Source organism: Ambystoma mexicanum, chromosome 1p, assembly GCF_040938575.1.
Source record: "Ambystoma mexicanum isolate Mex_15411 chromosome 1p, UKY_AmexF1_1, whole genome shotgun sequence".
Taxonomy (NCBI): Eukaryota; Metazoa; Chordata; class Amphibia; order Caudata; family Ambystomatidae; genus Ambystoma; species Ambystoma mexicanum.
The window spans coordinates 265,837,038-265,856,692 of NC_090921.1; the positions used below are offsets into that span (position 1 = coordinate 265,837,038).

Consider the following 19,655-nt stretch of genomic DNA (forward strand, 5'->3'; position numbering starts at 1 on the left):
CATGGTGAAGATTGGGATCGGCCTCCCCCCTACTCCTGTAGCCAGCTCCCGATGGAGTTGTAACGACCTCCTACTACATGACAAGGAGACGCGCCAAACCCTTGTTACAGCTATAGAAGATTATTTCTCCCTGAACGACAACGGGGAGGTAGGCACTATGGGAGTATGGGAGGCATTTAAGGCAACCATCAGAGGTACCCTAATTGGCATCGGGGCGGGGAAAAAAAGAGAGCGGGACCGGGAAGAGAAAGACCTGAAAACCAAGATAGAGGCCATACAACCGGGTGGTAAACTGAAAACACAGATGTTCCCTGGGCAGTGGGAGGAATTGCAGAAGCTGCGCACTAGATTGGCTCACCTCCAGGTAGGGCAAACGGAAAGGAAGCTCTCGTTTCTGAAACAAAAATATATGGAAAAAGGGGAAAAGGCCGACAAGATACTGGCCTGGAGACTCCGCGAACTTAGGAACAGCAGGAGAGTGAACTCAATCCGCTCTGTGGACGGTAACTCGACCGCAAGGGACTCCAAAATAGCGGAACAATTCAGGCTATACTATGAAAAATTATACTGCTCAGAATACAAGGGGGATGGGATAGAAGTTGATAGGTTCCTGGATTCCCTCCCTGTCCCGGGCCTGCTACCAGACAAGGCCGACGCTCTGGAAATCCCTATTTCCCCGGAAGAGGTAATTGATACTATATCCTCCTTAAAAAGTGGCACGGCCCCGGGGGACGACGGCTTCTCAGTCAAATTTTATAAGACCTATAGATCCACACTCGCCCCCTTCCTGGCCAAGCTGTTTAACTGTGCACTAAATCAAGGGTCCCTCCCTCCCACAATGATGTCAGCCTTAATAGTGGTCCTACCGAAAGACGGCAAAGACCCGGCCCTATGCCAGTCATATCGCCCCATATCGCTCCTAAACACTGACGTTAAAATACTGGCGAAACTCCTGGCGAACAGACTGGCTAAATTCCTCCCCACCCTAGTACATGGAGATCAAGTGGGCTTTATCCCGGGGCGCCAGGGGTCGGATAACATCAGAAAAACCCTCGACCTTATGCATGAGGCTACCGAACAGGGAGTGGAGGGGTACCTCCTTTCACTCGACTCTGAAAAAGCCTTCGACCGGGTCGAATGGCCCTACATGATCAAGGTTCTTAGGAAAATGGGATTGGGAGATAATTTCTGTAGGTGGGTCGCAGCTCTATATAACTAGCCCTCGGCGAGAGTATCAGTTAATGGGGGCACATCCGAACCCTTTTCCCTTTCCCGAGGCACCCGGCAAGGCTGTCCCCTGTCACCTCTCCTATATGCCCTGGCCATGGAACCCCTGGCTATAGCGGTTAGGAACAACCCGGATATTAGGGGTATACGATGTGGTGAGTGCGAGTTTAAGCTCTCCCTGTTCGCGGACGACATACTGGGCTATCTGACCAGCATTCACAAATCCCTACCGAGGCTGTTTGATCTCATAAACCTTTTCGGCTCCTTTTCGGGGCTGAGAATAAACGCATCCAAATCAAGTATTATGCCAATGGGCCCAGGGGAGCAAGATATTGAGAACAAAACCGACATTCAAGGGGTTAGAATCGAGCGAACATCCACAAGGTATCTGGGCATCACCATCCCCAGAGATCTGTCTCATCTATACCAATGGAATTTCCCTGGAATCCTCGCCCAGGTCAGTAGCGATCTCAAAAGATGGCCCCCCCTCACGCTCTCCTGGCTTGGACGCATGGTCTCGGTTAAGATGAACATTTTACCTTGCCTTCTCTATCTCTTCTCAGCTCTCCCTGTCGTGATACCTGAGGCCTTTTTCGAGGTGCTCCAGTCTCGTGTCCTTCACTTCATTTGGAACGGCAAAAGGCCCAGGGTTAAAACTTCCACTCTGACCCTCCCAAAGTCCCATGGTGGCTTCGGTCTCCCAGATTTTAGGCTCTATTATAAAGCAGCTCAGCTCAGGGTGATGTTGGAGCACATGCGGGACGACATGCGTACATTCTGGACGTATGTCGAAGACACCCACGCACATCCGAGGAAGGTCAGGCACTATCTCTGGGCCTCTCCCAGGTCACTCCCCCCACAACTCAAGACACATCCTACTTTAGCAGTCCTTTGGTCACTGTGGAAACCCAGCAAAGCTAATAATTTGATATCTACATGGCCTTCGCCTCTGTCATCTCTCTGGGGCCCGCCCATCGATCTGGACATGAGGGGCTTTCGGGACACCCAGGCATGGTCTGACATGGGACTGGAACGAGTCTCCCAGCTTACACGAGAAGAGGGCTTCATTGAATACGACAGCTTGACAGAGGCTCTGGTGGACAGGCCCCCCACGGTTTTTGAATTCCTGCGGCTGAAAGGGATACTTACCCAACCGCGGTGGTCCGATCAGCTTAGTCGCCCCCTCACCCCACTCGAACTAATTCTGGCCAAAAGTAAATCTCGCAAAGGTTTGCTATCTAAGTTTTATAGTGTGCTGATTATAGCCGACCTAGAAGGCAGACAACCCTTCAAGCGCATATGGGAAGAGAGGATGGGGATGCCAATAGAGGACCACACCTGGAGGGCGGTTTTCAAGTGCATTTTCACAGGCTCCCTATACACAGCAGCTATGGAACATAACTTTAAAATCCTCCATTCATGGCATCGCCCCCCGGCGCTACTGTCTAGAATGTACCGGGATGTTTCCTCCCTTTGCCCCAGGGGATGCCATCAACGGGGAACCTGGTTTCATTTGTGGTGGAGTTGCCCGTCTATACAGGTATACTGGACGGAGCTCCTAAGCTGGATCAAAGATATCGAGGGTTATGGTCCATCTTTGCACCCACTGGAAATCCTACTGGGCTCCCCCATGCCGGAGTCGGAGGTGAATGCCTTCCCCAAGGTCATATGCGCCATGCTACGGGCAGGAAGACTGGCGCTTGCGCAAAAATGGAAAAGTGTCCTGGCCCCCTCCAAAGAGGAATGGCTCTGCAAGCTCAGAGTGATTTTCAGCTACGAAAAACTCTCGGCAATAGCAAACAATACTATGTCTGATTTTGTCCAAGAGTGGACGGCAGTGCTGCTGCACGATGATTGTATTACTATGCGATTGTAGAGGGGCGATGGAACAAAAGTTTAAACCAATGGTTGCTATGCGCTGGTCCCCACGCCCCTCAGAGGGTTGGTCTTGCCCTGGCCCAATCACCACATGGCCTTACCCCACTGTCTCAAGGATCACTTTTCTTTATCGCAGTGCTATGCAAGTGTTCTTCCCTATGCTAAATATAGTTGCATTTTCCCTAAAGTTGGCGTAACAATTGTTTGGGGGGAGGGATCGGGAGGGGGGAAGGGGGGTTGGGAGTTAACCAGAAAATGTTTCTGACAATGTGATTTTTTCTTGCATCTATTGCGGGTGGAATAGGCCAGTAGGCCCACCCTGTCGTGTATGTTGTCAATAAAAATAAATTTTAAAAAAAAGTTGCACCAAAGGGGCCTCTGCAACATAATGGGGAAGTCACAGCAGGGGGATCATTACTGGAGTCCATTTGATTTGAGGTGGATAGGGGACAGGGAAATACGGTGTAGCTGGGAGAGGACCTACACACTGGAGAAAGGGCCAGACATCTTAAATACCACCCCTCGCACCCAACGTCATGCAGACAAGGCACTCTGGGAGAAGATATCACAAGAAATAACGATTATACAGTAGCCAAACATGCTCCCCTTACAGCCAACTATGCACCCCTTACAGAAGATGTGGAATGGAACAATTCCCTGAAGCAAAGTGACCATATAAGGAAGTTAGGACCCCATTAATGGAATCATCTTTGTGTCCATCTTTGGCAATTACCTTTAGGAACCATCTTTATCAATCCTCTTGGAAGCATCTTGGAAAAACATGAAGATTTTAGTGGAACCTTGTGTGGGTTAAGTCTGCCCAAAGCATCTATTCAGTAAGGACAAGGTCCTCCAATGGGAGTGCAGGAACTCAACCTAACTGTTTCTAGGGAACATTTTTAGCGACCTGCTGAAGGAAAGCCTGACTGTTGCTAGACACTGGTAGCCAGGACTCTGCCTGCTGAAGTAACCGCCCTGAAAATCTCCCTTGCAACCTCCGTGGCTGGGAAGGACAGAAGATGAACTCCCTTTTCCTCATGGACCCAGTGGATGGTCTAATAGCACTACAAGAACCACAGGACGCAGCCTTTGGCTATCTCCACAACTCTGAGCCACTGCCAGTGCTTTGAGAACCTTCAGGATGCTGCAGAGACTGAGAGTAGCTGCCTTTGGCACTGTGTGCAACTTCGATCCACTTGAAGCTCTCTTTTGAGTCGCCACCGAGACATTGAGTAAAGGACACAGGCCTATCGCTGCTTAATGTTGGTCTCAGCATCACGGATCATTGAAGCCTACTATCTGATTTCTCCCATTGAGACCCTGTTGAGTTTTCATGCTATTCGAACATCGCTGCCTGCTCCAAACCTCTTTGAGCCTAAAGCTGTTGCCGCTTGTCGAATCACACTGCGTTCCTGAATCACATTGCTCCAGCTCGCCACCTTGAACCAGACTCAAAGCAGAGAACGTTCCCTGAAGCACAGCTCAACAATATTGAGACCATTAAAGAAGATACACAGGTATACATCAGTGGTTCTGCCTCCCTGGCCTTGTTGTATTGTCCCTAGTGACTTTTAGGTTCCAGAGATACAAAGGGATAAATCAGTGGTTCTGCCTCCCTGGCCTTGTTGTATTATCCCTAGTGACCTTTAGGTTCCAGAGATACAAAGGTATAAATCAGTGGTTCTGCTTACCTGGCCTTGTTGTATTGTCCCTAGAGACTTCTAGGTTCCAGAGATACAAATGTATAAATCAGTGGCTCTGCCTCCCTGGCCTTGTTTTATTGGCCTTAGTGAATTTTAGATTCCCATGGTCCTACTGTAATATTGTTATTTGGTTGTTTCTTGCTGGCCATCACCCTCGTGAAATGTATAGCCTGCCTTCGACCCATGCTACTTTAAAAGACAAAGGTATACCATTCATGCTGTGCCAGTTTCACCTTTATGATTGAGATCACTGCAGTTCTAGTAGTAGTGTGGGGCGCCACTGCTAATTCCTGTACTCCTAACTCTACGTCCAGGCTGTACCTGGGAGCCATGCCAAGCGATGACATTGGAGCCAAAGGAAATAAAAATAAATTGGGCCACGGCTACATTGCGCCATCCCACGGCTACCCTAAGGGTCAATAGCCACTACTATCCACATATAAATCTATCCAGATGTGTCCGGGATGGATGACACAAGAGGTTTCCTGGGTTGGCAGAATCCATGCCCTTGAAATGAATGTGGTTCCAAAACTACTTTATGTCTTTAGCTGCCTCTCGATCAATGTTCCACACCGCCTATTGACTCCTTTACAACAAATCATGTTTCGTTTTATATGACAGGGTAGGCCCCCTCCGGGTATCCCGGGACATCCTGATACGCCCACTAATTTATTTAAGCCTGGGTGTCCAAGACATTAAACAATACCTAATTGGGGCTCAGGGTGCACACCTGATTAACTGGATACACAATTTTCATAACAGCAACTGGGTGCATCTCGAACAGATCCCCTTGCAGATCCGGTTAACCAATCTAACGTTTGTGCGGAGCAACACCATTTTGCTGGTGTCCACCTTTTCCTCCCTACATTACGGAATAAAGCCAAAAGGCTTTGGCAGATATTACTGGGGGTGGACCACTCTTCCTACTGATGGGAAAAAGTGATCAATATACAGGTATCGTTAGAGAAGCCTTTGTGAAGTGAGAGGAAGCAGGGGTGTTGAAGCTGGGAGATTGTTATCATTAGGGCCTCCAATTGGTGTTCGAGGAGTTCAAAGAGAGATTTGGCCTAGCCAAATCAGAGAGATACTGTTATATACAGTTACACCATTGGATCACAGAGGGGTCAACCAAATGGCTGGGACTAGACCACCCTTCTGGAGATCCTCATTCCGGGAAAGATAGAGAAGGGAAAAATATACAAATTAGTGTGACTCTTAACAAGCTACAATCGAGGACATCCTCCACTACATGAGAAAGTGGGAAGAGGACCTCAATGTTGACATCCCTATCAAATCCTGGACGTCCATCAGGTCCTCTACTGCAAAGTCCTACAGGTGTACGATTGCAAAAGTATGTTTATTTCAAATCCTCCTCCGTAAGCATCCTAAATGTCTACATGCCTTCATCCCAGGCCAATCCCCTATGTGTTGAAGGGACTGTGGCTCAGTGGCTGACTTGGCACACATGTGGTGGGATTGCCCCCTTGACACATTGTTTTTGGGAAGATATCTTAGCTACCATTAAGGGCATGGGTCCAGCTCCCATTCGACCTTGGTTCTGATTTTGGGCTGCCTGAGGGATTTGGGAGGGGATTCTGCAATCACCCATTTCCGGAAATTCATTCTACATGCTCTAAACGCAGCTTGGTTAAGGCTGGCTAAATGCTGGAGGAATACAGGGTCCAGTGAGCCTCATTTGGTGGACAAAAATGGGGAACACATGGGCCATGAAAAGGCTAACAGCTACTCTAGAAAGGAATCTGCAGAAATTCTTGTGTGACAGAAAACCCTTCTCATCCACTACTCTGCAACATTAACCAATACCTAGAGGCCGATCATGTATCGATCCTTAGTGCTATATTGATGTTTGATAGGTGGTACTTACCTAAGTTTTTCTCCATGTACCGTCAAAGATAAGATTCTCCCTCTCCCCCCACCAGCATACCTGCCCTTGGACTGGATAAATAATTCTTTACCAGATTTTTGAAATCTCATGGCAATAATTAATGGTGGAGGTTCAATTGAGGCAATGGTCCGATCCAACAATATTGCAGTTGTCTCAGCCATACTATATGCCTTAGAGGTACACCCTTGAAAACATCATCAAATGGCTGATGCTTTTCAAGGGCAAAATACTACACTTGTCACTCGGTCTACCTTGTGCAAAGCCGGTTGAGGCAATTAGATTGGAACTTGGGCTAACTTCTCTAATAGCCATTGAACAATGGTGGTATGTAGACTGTGGGTCAATATTAAGTTCTCTGAACAAACAAGCAATCATCTTCTGAGGGCTGCCATGATCCATCAGATAAGGAGCTGACAAATTACTTGGCTCATAAATCTGGAATGCACGCTTGTTAATCATCTCAATGCAATTGGAGTATTACAACTTCCAATCAGACTTGTTGAGTTCCACCTTTCCAGTATGGCGAAAAAAAAACATGGAATACCATCACATTGAGTCTTTGAAAAAGCTTACGGTTAAACCCAAATATGAATGTTATACACACCAGGGTGGTTTTAAAGATAGCCCGCGCAAGTACCTAACTATGTACCATTCTCCCCCTCTGATACGTTTTATTGTATATTTACATTTTGATCTCCTTCCCGTATTTAGCAATACAGGGGCATGGGTGAGGACTCAAAGATAGGACCGAATTTGCAGAATATGCGGGAAGGAGGTGGAAACCGTTAGACATGTCCTCACCAATTGTGGTCCACTGGTTGAGCTCTACAGAAAAGGATATGGGACGTTACGGAATTACACTTCAGACCAGACCTGGAGTGCCATACATGGTGCTGAATCCCTTCTGATTACAGCAGCCTTCCACATATTAAATCTGGCAGGGACAGACTATATTAATCTGAAATCCCTTGTCCTTGCTATTGATAATTGCACTGAATGGAGGGCATTATGTGTATGAAATTAGTCCCCCTCAATGGGGAAACCTCGGTTTCTTTTACTGTTCAAATGTTGATGTTTTTTCAACTTTTAATTATTTAATGCTTTTGTATTTTTACCATCTAATGTCGTTGTCATGTATCAATGTATTCTTTGTTTTAACCAGTGTGACATTATTTAGAAATTATATCAATTGTGTAATTTTGTATGTGCAAAGGTTGTATAACCATAGGCACAAAAAAATAAGAACAAAAAATAACATATTTCCAAAATTAAATAAAGTTAAGCAAAACAAAAAAATGAACCAAAGAAGAAAGAGCAGAAACTCTCCTCTCCTAGAAGTGCGGAATACCAAGGATTACTTCAACAAACTACGCAATTTAATATAGAGGCAATTTGAGGAATGTGTATTTTGTGTCGATTTTGCCTACTAGTCCCAGTTCTAGCCTAACTTTACTGAGGTATGTTAAAAACAACTTCACATTCTTTGTAACTATTCTAATGCCCTAGCAACACTGATCCTGCCTCTCTTTCATCTGCGCAGATAACATGTTTTGTAAATTGCCTTGTTATTGTGCCACTGGGGGAAAAGAATACATGTCTCAACACTGCTTAAACCAAGATCTAAAACTCTTTTTCAATGAAAGGTCCGGAAGGTCCTGTCTGACTTTTCAGTGTGCAAAAGAAGGTTCTGTGGAGAGTGTTGCATAGTCATTTTACTTTACTTTAGTCTATTTATAATGCGCATCCATAAACCGGTAGGTGTGAGGGCGCAGACAAGACAAATAACATGTGAGATACAAGGGGTGGGGCACAGATCCACCCACCAGATGAAGAGGAGGAAGATAAGCTACTTATCGGAACAGCCAGGTCTTGAGCTCTTTTTTAAACAGGCTCAAAGACAAAGAACTTCTCAATGGTGCCTGTAAGGTGTTCCATAATATAGGAGCAGCACCAAAAAAAGCTCCTCCCTGAGCCTTCTTAGTTTTACATCTAGGCAGGAATAAGAGGTTTTGGTTGCTCAATCTCAAGCTTCTGTAACAAGGTTTTTCCCTGATATGATCTTGTAGATAAGTCGGTATAGTACCCATTCGACACGTGAATGTGATGGCCAATAGCCTGAAAGTAATTGGTGCCTCCACTGGAAGCCAGTGGAGTGCGCAACGTGACTCTGTTACATGAGAGTGTGAGGAAAGGCCTGTGACAACTCTCACAGTACCATTTTGGGCTACTTGGAGTCTATTAATGGTTGCTTTACTAGCTCCTGCCAGGAGACTACTACGGTAGTAGATTTTTGCACCTATTATTGCTCGCGCTATCGCTTCCTCATTATCTTGAGAAATATATGGTCCCAAATGAGCTAACAATTTTTTTTTTTAAACAATTTTTATTGATTTTTTCAATATTGTGACTTGTCCACTGTCTCCCCGTGGCCCCCCCTCTAACTTGAGCCTATTTCACTTCGCTCACCGCTGTTGCTTCCACTTAGGGTGCCTCCCCCTCTGTATTCTCAGAGGAGTCACATATACTTGGACAGGATTGAGTGGACCTAGACAGTGTGGCCACTAAGTGGCTCCAGGCCATCAGGGTTTCCGCTTCCTCCTCCTCCCCTATTCGTTGCTTCGTTCCATACTGCCGTTTCCGCTTCTGCCCATTTCTGGAGATCCTGCCACCAAACCTCTACCCTTGGCCTATTGTGTGCTTTCCAACCCATGGCGATCCTGCGCATGGCAAGTATATAGACCAATTCCTTGAGTTTGCTCACGTGTTTCAGAGTGCACGGTCTTGAGAATTCCCCTACCATACATGCCCACACTGATTCCACTTCTAGCCTGATCCCTTTCTCGGTTAAGCGGTAGGCTACTTCTCCTCAGAATATTCCAATTTCTGGGCATGCCCAGAACATATGTATCATCCCTGCGTTTTGTTCACCACATTTAGGGCATGTTTGTATTTATGCGCCCTTGAATCGAGCAATCCTCTGTGGGGTCATATACGCTCTATGAGTGACATATAGCTGGATCTGTTGCAGCCTCACATTCCTGGACACTTTTTTGTGGTATCTCTGCACCCTCTCCCATAACCTATCATCCATGGGTTCCTCTGCTTCCTCTTTCCAGTCCCGTCTCAGCTGGGTCACTTCCTTTCCCACCCTGGACATTAGCAGTTCGTAGATTCGGGGACCTTGTGCCCCCCCTCAGAGATATCATAAATTGTTTCAATGGCCGTGTTGGGTTGATCCTCAAGCACTATTTCGGACCATGTTTCTTTCACCCGCCTTATCAATCTAGTGTACGTCATATACTGCCCTGAGTGTAGGCCAGTGTCCTCTACCAGTACATTTAATTCTGTTATCTTCCCATCTTGCCATACATCTCCCAGCGTTGCTATGCCTACCGGCTCCCAATACTTGTGGATCGTCTTCTTCAAGGCCTCCACCCTTCCTGTCAGTGCCACTAACGGCACCTGTGGAGAACACGGGGTCGGGATCTCCATGGTCTGGCAAGCCTTACGCCACATCTTCCATCCCAGTACTAACATCTTCGTGCACCCTTTGAGCTCTGGTTTTGGTAGCCATATCCACTCTTTCAAAAAGTACGGGACACAGTCCACCTTCAACAATCTGGACTCTGGTGTTGAGTCTTCCATTAACCACTTGGCCACATATTGTAGTTGACTGGCCAGATAGTAAACCTCAAAGTTGGGTAATTTTATGCCCCATTTGCCATGCACGTTTTGTAGTTTCCATAGGGCTATTTTATTCCTGGTATTGTGCCATATGAACCCTCTGCATATGCTCTGAAGTTTAACAAAGAATCTCTTGGGTTTCATATATGGTATATTCACAAAAAAGTGTAACAACCCCGGCAGTACCACCATCTTCAACAGTGCCACCCTCCCTACCATGGCCAGGGGGAGCCTAACCCAGAATCTCATGCTATTCTCAATATTTGTCACTGCTTTCTCTGTGTTGTGTTTAAATTGAGCCTCCACCGTATGATAGACATCAATCCCCAGGTATCTCAAGGTTCTAGTCTCCCAGGGTATTTGCAATACAGGTAGGTTCTCCCGCGGAATCCCTTTATATCTTCCCAGGGGGAATATACATGACTTCTTAGGGTTAACCGTAATGCCTGACAGCATCGCAAATCGCTCCATTACTTCTAGGATATACTGCAGGTTTTCCTCCAGGTACCTCAAATATAACAGCATATCATCGGGATACAATGATATTAAGTGTGGTCCTCTATTTGGGTAGATCCCCACCTCCTCATATTGTTGCCTCAGGTATATCGCTAAAGGTTCCAGTGCAAGGGTGAACAGCATCGGGGACCAAGGGCATCCCTGTCTGGTGCCCCTTCTGAGTTGCCACCTCTCTGAAATGATTGCCCCTGTCTTGACCCTGGCTAGTGGCGTGCTGTATAGTAGTTTCACCCACTTCAGGTACCCGGCCCAATTCCATATTCCTTTAGGGCTGCCATGAGCCACGGCCATCTGATAGAGTCAAAGGCCTTCACTACGTCTAATGAAACAATTGCGACTTCCTGTGGGTTCCCCTCTGCTTGCTCAATGACAGGTGTAGCCTTCTAAGATTGTCGGATATGCTTCTTTGCTGAACATATACAGTCTGGTCAGGGTGTATAAGTTTTTGAATGATCTGTTTCAATCTGCTTTCCAGCACTGCCGTGAGGATCTTGCTTTCCTGGTTCAGCATGGACAGCGGTCTGTACGGCCCGCAGTCTATGCTCGGCTTGTTAGGTTTGAGAATTGGGACAATGATTGCTTCTCTCAGGGATTCTGGAAGTGTCCCTGTTTCTAACGCTTCATTTAGCATTGCCAGTAACGGGGGGAGCACTTCTGTTTTATAGCGTCGAGCTCGCTGGGGAGTCCATCCGCTCCCGGGGCCTTACTAGTAGGTAATAGCTTAATCACTGCTTCTAACTCCTCCAAAGTGATTGGGGCATCTAGGTCCTCCCTCTCCTCCACACTTAATTTAGGTAAGCCGATGCCCTCGAGTGTTTCCATCATCTTGCTTGCTTCTCCTCCAAATATTTTTCCACCCTCCCCTTTTATTGCTCTGACTGTTCTTATAGGTGGCTCATTTTTATACAACCAGGCTAACAACCTCCCCGGCTTGTCCCTACCAGCGTGCTGTCTCTCTATATATTTCTTGTAATTTAGATTGCATAATCTCTCCCTATGTCTACCGCACTCTTGCTGTAATTGGTTTATGGTTTCGGCCTCCTCTAGGGAGCTGTCTCCTCTACGCATTATTGCCTCAAGTTTCGCTTCTGCCTTCTGTAACTCCTGAGTTATGCCTCCCTGTAGCCCTTTGGATTTAGATATGGCTTTTCTTCTCACCACCACCTTAAAGGCCTCCCATAAAGTGCCAGCCGATTCTACGCTTCCAGTATTTTTTTTAAAATATTCTATTATTTCTTCCCTCAGGTCCCCCCTGAACACTGTATCCTTCAATGATTTGGCTCTAAGCCTCCACGTTGGGATCCTGGCTCTAGGAGGCAAATGTTGCCATGTTACGATCAGTGTCGAGTGGTCTGAGAGGACCCTCGCTTTATTATCCAACCGCAACATCTCTCCTGTCAGCTCAGGGGTAGCAAACACGTAGTCTAGCCATGTGTACATGTTAAGTGGGGCGGAGTAATGCGAGTAATGTCTATCATGAGGGTGGTGCAGCCTCCATATGTCTTCCAGCTGCAGGTCTCCCAACAGGGTCCTCAGGGTTTTAGCTGCAGGGGCGGGTTTGTCAAGCTTCCCGTCCGATCTGCCCACCCTGGGGTCCAGCGTACAATTGAAATCCCCCCCCCCTCCCTACCCTCCAGATGACTGCACCATCAGGTACAGGCTAGCTTTATTATATAAGGTCCTGAAATATGCCACAGTATCATGGTTCGGGGCATATCTGTTGATGATGCACAACTCTCTATTTTCTATCAGTCCCCGTATCGCCACCATCCTCCCATCTGACTCCAGCTGTAGTAACTGAAAAGGGATGTGTGGCGCCATCCAGGTTATCACCCCCCGAGCATATGCCGAATACGTTGCCCCTATGGTGGTTCCTTTACATTTTTTGCTTATCACCTCTTGTTTTTCTTTCGTGAGGTGATTTTCTTGTAGCAGGGCAATATCTATTCTCTGCCTCCTTAAATACATCATCTTATTCCTCTTCAGATAACTATTGAGCCCCCCCTTGCTTGGGGTAGTGTCTGTCTGCCCTTCAGGGGCACACCCTGCTGTCTCTGGTCCCTGCGCGTCTCCCTCCTTTGCAGTGTGTTTTCAGCCGTGCGGGGTGGCCGTTTCTCGCTGCAGCAACTTCTTCTCTAATTGTGCGGTGTTGGTGCACAATCCGCTATCTCTCCATATTTATTCAGCGGGCCGCCTCGCCTCTTCATACGGTACTCTTTTGTGTCGGGCGCCTTATCAACCTAGCTCGCTTTGTTGCTAATCCGGAGAATCAGTAGTGTATCTTCCACAACACGCAGGCTGCGAGGCCATCCCTTCCTCGGTCTGTCACTGCTGCTGGCTCCTCTAGATTGATATGGGCTTTGTGCCCGCTCTGCGAGTGTCCAGTGTCTTGTGTGGACAATGCGCCCAAATACTCTTTTGTTCCCCCAGTGCCTTCGACCGTGACCCTGGCTTGTCTGAGCTCGGGCTTCTGTGTGGCAAGTAGCGGGTGCTGGCGCTCATGGCCCTCCGGCCGTCATTCCCTCAGCGGCTTATTTATGTCTGTGAAGGCCCCCCCTCACTTTTAATTTGTTGTGTTGTGTGTGCTTAGAGTTGCTGCATCGCTCTTCCGAAGTCCGTCCCTTTCAGATCCTTTGTTCTGCCGGTCGGCCATTTTGACTGGGCATTCGTCCGGGACCCGCCGCTGGTTTCTCGCAATTATCTCTTTGTTGGCTGCTTGGTTTGAGCTCCAACGTGGTCCGCTGCATGCAGCTCGCTTTCACACAGCTACAGCTCTATTTGGGTGATATATACTGCGATTCTACCGAGCAGGCATTTCCAGGAACATTTCGGATCCACAGGAGCTTCAGGGCGACCCGACCTCTCACATGGCTAGTTAGTCACGCCCCCTAGTTAACAATTTCATACAGTATGTTGCTGAAGCAACGGTGCATCCTACATAAGCTTTCATGTTTAGAACCTGGTCAAGAACAGCTCCCAAGAATTTAACCTTAGGGAGTGTGGAAGGTGAAACATTGGGATGTTTTATTTATCAAAGGCCAGAGTCCAAGTTCGCTTTAAAGATTACTCTAATTGCAAACAATAATTGTTCATAGTCTTGGGGTTATTACCCAAGTTCCATGCCTTATAGACTCACCTCCTATTGCCTGTATTGTATTGTATTTTGTTATTTATATAGCGTTTTTTCCCCACTTGTGTGGCCTCAATGCGCTTTTTCCTTGGTTGAACACCCTTGGTGACTGTAGTCGATGTGGTTAGAGATTCTAGGGATTAGCTTAGATGCATGGGTGCATGTTTGCCATACTAAGACTTGGGTGGCTGGCAAGGCTCGACTAAGTAGCCCAGTAGAGGTCAGACACGTGGGTGGGTGCTCTTGAGGTTAGAGATAGATTGCTGTTGTTGAGAGAGTCTATGTGAGGCCAGCTATACCTGGTGGTGGTGGTTGTATGCTAGTGGCAGAGATGTTGTGGTACATCAGGTGTTTCAGTCTGAATGGCTTTCTGTGAAACTAGGCAGGATGTGCTTAGCCGTAGACGTGTTCTATCGTACATGGATGTTTGGCCTTGCCTGCGGCCTTTGTCCACGCTAGTGGTGTGAGCAATACGTACCGTAGGCTGTGAGAATTGCTTACTTGTCCGGGTCTAGAATTGAGAGTCCTCTAGCGATGGGCCCAAGTTACCTACTGTAGCGATGTCCGCGTATGATAAGCATAGCTAACTAACAATGCAATTTGTGCACAAGACTGAATACAGCTAGATTTGAGATTCCTGTATAATGGGAGAGAGGCCTACACCAAACAAACAATGCAATTTGAATACAAGGCTAAACACAGCTGGGTTTGAGTACAAGGCTAAACACAGCTAGGGTTCACACAGGTATTGTTCTCCCTCTCCCTACCTGGGAATTGTCATGCTTCCTCATAACTTATAACCTTACTTCGTAACTATTTTGTAACCATTTCATTTCCAACCTGTCTGTTACTGTAACTAGTGCCTAGATTCCTCAGGGCTATACATTGAAAAATAAATAGATAAATAAACAGTTAGTCAACAGTGACAGTCACAAATCCCTCCATTACACAAGCCAGAAGGAGCCACTAAGGTTCAGCGCCTGTGTTGCTTGCCTGCACACAAACACACAATTTGTATTACAATAGCATCTGGAGTTGAGAGAAACATGCACATTGGAACTCAGCCCATTATGCAATAGCCTATCCCTATAAACTATTGTATGTGAGAATACCAGCTAGAAAGATGAGGTTGCGCAGCCAGGACCACTGATCAAAAATCCAAACAAAGCACAATTCCGAGCTACTTTTCCTATACTTTTACAGATACAAGAATTGCTTTGATGACTCTGGGTAATTTGTCAACAAATAGGTGTTAAAAAAAACAAATGGGGCAAAGGGGAGAATGCTTATTAGGAGCCTGAGCTAAATTCAGGTAGGCACATTTCCATTATTCTTAAGTACAAGGTTGCATACACACCCACTGGCAGCTAACTCCACTGAGTTCCTCAACAACCGTGCACCCTCACCCCCCATGCTCCATCTCCCCCTTGTTCCATCAACCTAATTCTACAGCCCAGGCCCCCCATGCAATCTTTAGTGCAGGGGAAGACAACAAAACTCTTCTAAGACAAGAACAGAGCAGAATATTCCACCTTAATTCTGTGAATGAAAATGGTTTCAATGACTGAATTGAGTGGCCAGCCTTGATTTATAAATAACGTAATTCTGAGTACTTTCCAAAGCAACCTTTTTGTAAAGACATTTAAAAAAATAAATAAAGGCCTGGAACTGCATCCCAGCCTCTCACAGCATTTAGAAATATGTGTCCTCTCTAAGATGTAAATATAGCCCAAAGGAAAAGCCCTAGTGGGACCAGTAAAACACACCAATGGTGTGCATTCTTGGACCCACCAGGAGCTTTCTGTTGGGCTGTTTTTTTCACCGAGTGGGACTTCTTTGGGGTTTGGATTCCATTCTTAGATTAGCGTAGGCCGCAGTGTCCGATCCTTGCACATAGCCAAAAGCCTGAGCGTTCAGTGGACAGCATTACTGGCTGTGGAATATCAACCATGCTGCCCTTTGACAAATCCATATGGCAATCCTGAACAAAATCCACCTGGCTTATTTGTAGACCGTTCTATCTCATGAGATTTTATTATTTCTCAGAGTTGTCACAAAGAGAATGTTCCTGTAAAAATTTCAGATCGCTGTTGATCAACCAAACCATAATCATTATCTGACCGTCTTATGAGAGGTAATGCAGCTCCTGTAGTTATCAGGACTATCTATAGCGCTATTGTTCATCTGCTTGCTTCAAGAATTCATTTTGCACCACAATGACTTGTGATGATTCCACTGTCTTTCCTCTCATGCCCACCTTTTTAGGGAACTCTTACAGAATCAAGCAGCACTCACAAATCTAAATACTACTCTACACTGGAAGATGAAGGTTTCCCTATTGGCTCCACATATAAATGACACTATATCCAATAATATAAACATTTCTGAGTGACTCTTGCCTTTAGGTTAACATTTGCACATCAGAGTTTGCTGCAATGATCACTGGGTTATGTGGAACCAAACATATAGTATTTACAAGTATCTATTAATCTGGAAAAGACCCATAATGAGGATGTATGCAAAGGGTTGAAATGTGTAGATTAAGTTTATTGAAGACACCATTAGTGTTGTGCATTTACCTACTGCCGAGCAGCGGCACACCATTCACGGCCCCGGGTGGCGATCCATACATCAATGAACACGGCCGCTTGCAAGTTGGCGCCAGATCCCGCAACGCACATGGAGGTTGCCATGGCGATTGGGAAATACAGAGACACACCGGCGTGCAGGACGCTAACTTCCCGTGACAAGGGGCTCATGTGACCTGGGCAAGTCCCCTGATCCACAAATCAGGAAACTGCCTGCATTTAAACCCTGTCTGAACACATAGCAGTGTTTCTCAATGTCTCCGCTGCTGTGTTTCGTTCTGGTGCCTTCTTTGTTTTTCTGGACTGCTGTTTCCTGTAATTTTGACCTCTCTGCTTTTGCCTTTGGATTGCTTCTGGATTTCCCTACGGATTAGGTGTACTGTGATGCTGACCTTGGTCTTGTTTCCCGGTTGGATTGCCTTATGGATACCCCTTGGATTTGGTGAACTGGAGCTATTGCTTATTCTTCTTGGATTTTGGGTTTATTATGAACTGCACCTGGATTATTGAACTGGAACGTCGCTTTTTCTTGGATTTCTGGATTTGGGTCTTTCCCGGTAGACGATTCCTCGCCTGTTCAGTGTCCTACTAGATGTTATCCTGTCTGAGGCTGGTTTTTAATGGTCTCATTGGGTTTCTTCGTGGTGCAATTGTCCTCTGGGAAACAGGTAGGATAAACACTCCTTAGTACACTGTTTCTAAGGTTTACAAGGTGATATTGTTCTAACAATATATTGTGTCTCATTAGGACCCTGGCAGTGATGGTATCAACGGTGCCGGTAATGCACCGGCATCGTTCATAACGTCCCGCCGCATTACGAGTTCTGCTCGTGGGTTCCTGACAGCCCGCCAGGTCTTACCTGGCGGGCTGTGCGGCACCCGCGAGCATAACTCATAATGCCGCCAGCACCATTATCAACGGTGCTGGCGCATCCATGCTCCCCACCCCCATTCTGCCCTATGGGGCAGAAAGGGGATCGGGAGCCCGGCAACACTGCAACACGTGAATGGGCAATTACCGGCTCACACCTCTCGTAATGGGCCGGTTATTGCCCAATCGCGGGAGGCGGTGCCGGTAGCGAGCATGGCGATAGCTGTGCCTGCCATACAGGCACGGCTACCACAATGCTCGTAATGAAGCCCATTGTCTTTTCACAGCTGCCGGGGACCAACGCTGCTGCCTACCAGTCCACCTTTTGTCCCAATGATTGGCGAAGGAGTACTTCTGTAATGTCCCTGGCTGGTATTTGTGGACACAGGTATAAATTCATCTGGGATTACGAATCATGAAAATTAGATATCAGATTGTTTAATATGTTGTGTGCCAATTATACCCGCTGTTGAAGCACATAGTCGTTCTTTACCTATTTAGTTGTTTTTGCCATTCAGAATTGCCAATTCTGTATCCATATGATGTGCAAAAACTGGATGAACTTGTACATATATGAATAACCACTTTTGATCAATGTTATTTGCTACAGCCTCTTTTTGCTGTGTTGATGAGACCCTCTACTGACTAAAGTTTACAACTTCCTTTACTGTCTCCTTCCCCTCTACCCGTTATGCTATGCTAAGAGCTTTTGTACTGCGCCAGTCACCACCGTAGTGTGCTAACCGCACTAAGGCATGTTCAGGAAGTGGCAAATTGCGCCTCCGCCAGGGCTATTCAGACCTTAGTCAGCAGAGAAATGGAAAAACTCATCCGAGAAGAGGAAGGATGAAGGGGGAGCAGAGTAAAAACAAACATGAAAGAATTCTAAAGGGAAAAGAGGGAATGCTAGGTAAGGATGGAGTTTCAGATCTTCTCTTTGCCTCGTGACCTCTACTTTGGGCTCCTTGACATTTTAAAACTAATTTTAAAACATCAGGATTTAAAACCACTAGGCTTCTATCTCGACTCTACTATGTCCTTTGACAAACAAGTGAAATCTCTGGCCTCCATTACTGCTTACACCTGTAAGCTTATCAGGGAAGGTAAACCATTTCTGTCACTGGCAAATAACAGTTGCATGATCTTAGCCAGAGCATTAGTACTATCTAGATTACACTACTGCAATGCGCTATACAGTGGTGCTAATAAAGCTATCATCCAGAGATTACAAACCCTTCAAAATAATGCTTTAAGATCGGCACTAGGTATAAACAAAAGAAAACACATCTCTGCCATTAGTAGGCAATACAAATGGCTTCCCGCCCATAGTAGAATCTTGCTTAAAATGCCTCCCTGACCCACAAAGCGCTAAATAAAGCTACCCCAAGCTACCTCTCAGACAGACTAAAGAGAAGAATGACCATCAGGCCAACTAGATCTGGTAATGCCAACTGCCTTCTGGTGCCTAGATACAGACTCACTAAGATTGGAGGCAACAGCTTCCCTGTGAAGGCCACTAAACTCTGGAACTCCCTGCCTCACGAGCTTAGAGCAGACTTACCCTACTTACACTTCAGAAAAAACTACATTAACCTGCTCAACTCCACTGACCACTAGTACGGTCTCCTCCTTTTAGCCCTAGCTTCTCCTCTATTCATACTGCTTTCTCTAGGACCTGTTTGTATATAAATACACCGGTCATTATTTCAATTGTATTCATACCTGTAACCATAATGTGTGCCTTGCTGTCTGATTGTAATAACTTGACTAACTGTAACCTTGTAAACTGTGCATTTCCTTACTGCTGTGCCGTTACCTTTGGGTTTGCAGCGCATTAAAAATAAACAAACAAACAAACAAACAAAACATTTCTTAACCCATCTTATTCTACTGCCGGAGATCACTATTGTGGTTACGAGAGCAGTATAAATGCCTATTATTTTACATTATTATTTTACATTATATAACTGTGAGCAGACCACCTGTTACAATCTTAGGTTCAATGATTTTCTTTAGGCAATTTGTCACTCAGGAACATTTGAATTACAGCAATCTGGCACACTCGTAACCCCAGAGACTAAACAGACAGCATCCAACATCCCTTGTATCTCCAATTTTGACCCTAACTAATTCGAAGGTGTTACTCCGGACT

General features: G+C 46.2%; 1 protein-coding gene across 2 annotated transcripts in view; it reads right to left on the reverse strand.

The window, feature by feature from the left end:
* Positions 1–19,655, reverse strand: part of LOC138568809 (polyunsaturated fatty acid lipoxygenase ALOX12-like) — a 384,658-nt gene that overhangs the window by 338,054 nt on the left and 26,949 nt on the right. The gene's annotated exons all lie outside the window — the stretch shown is intronic.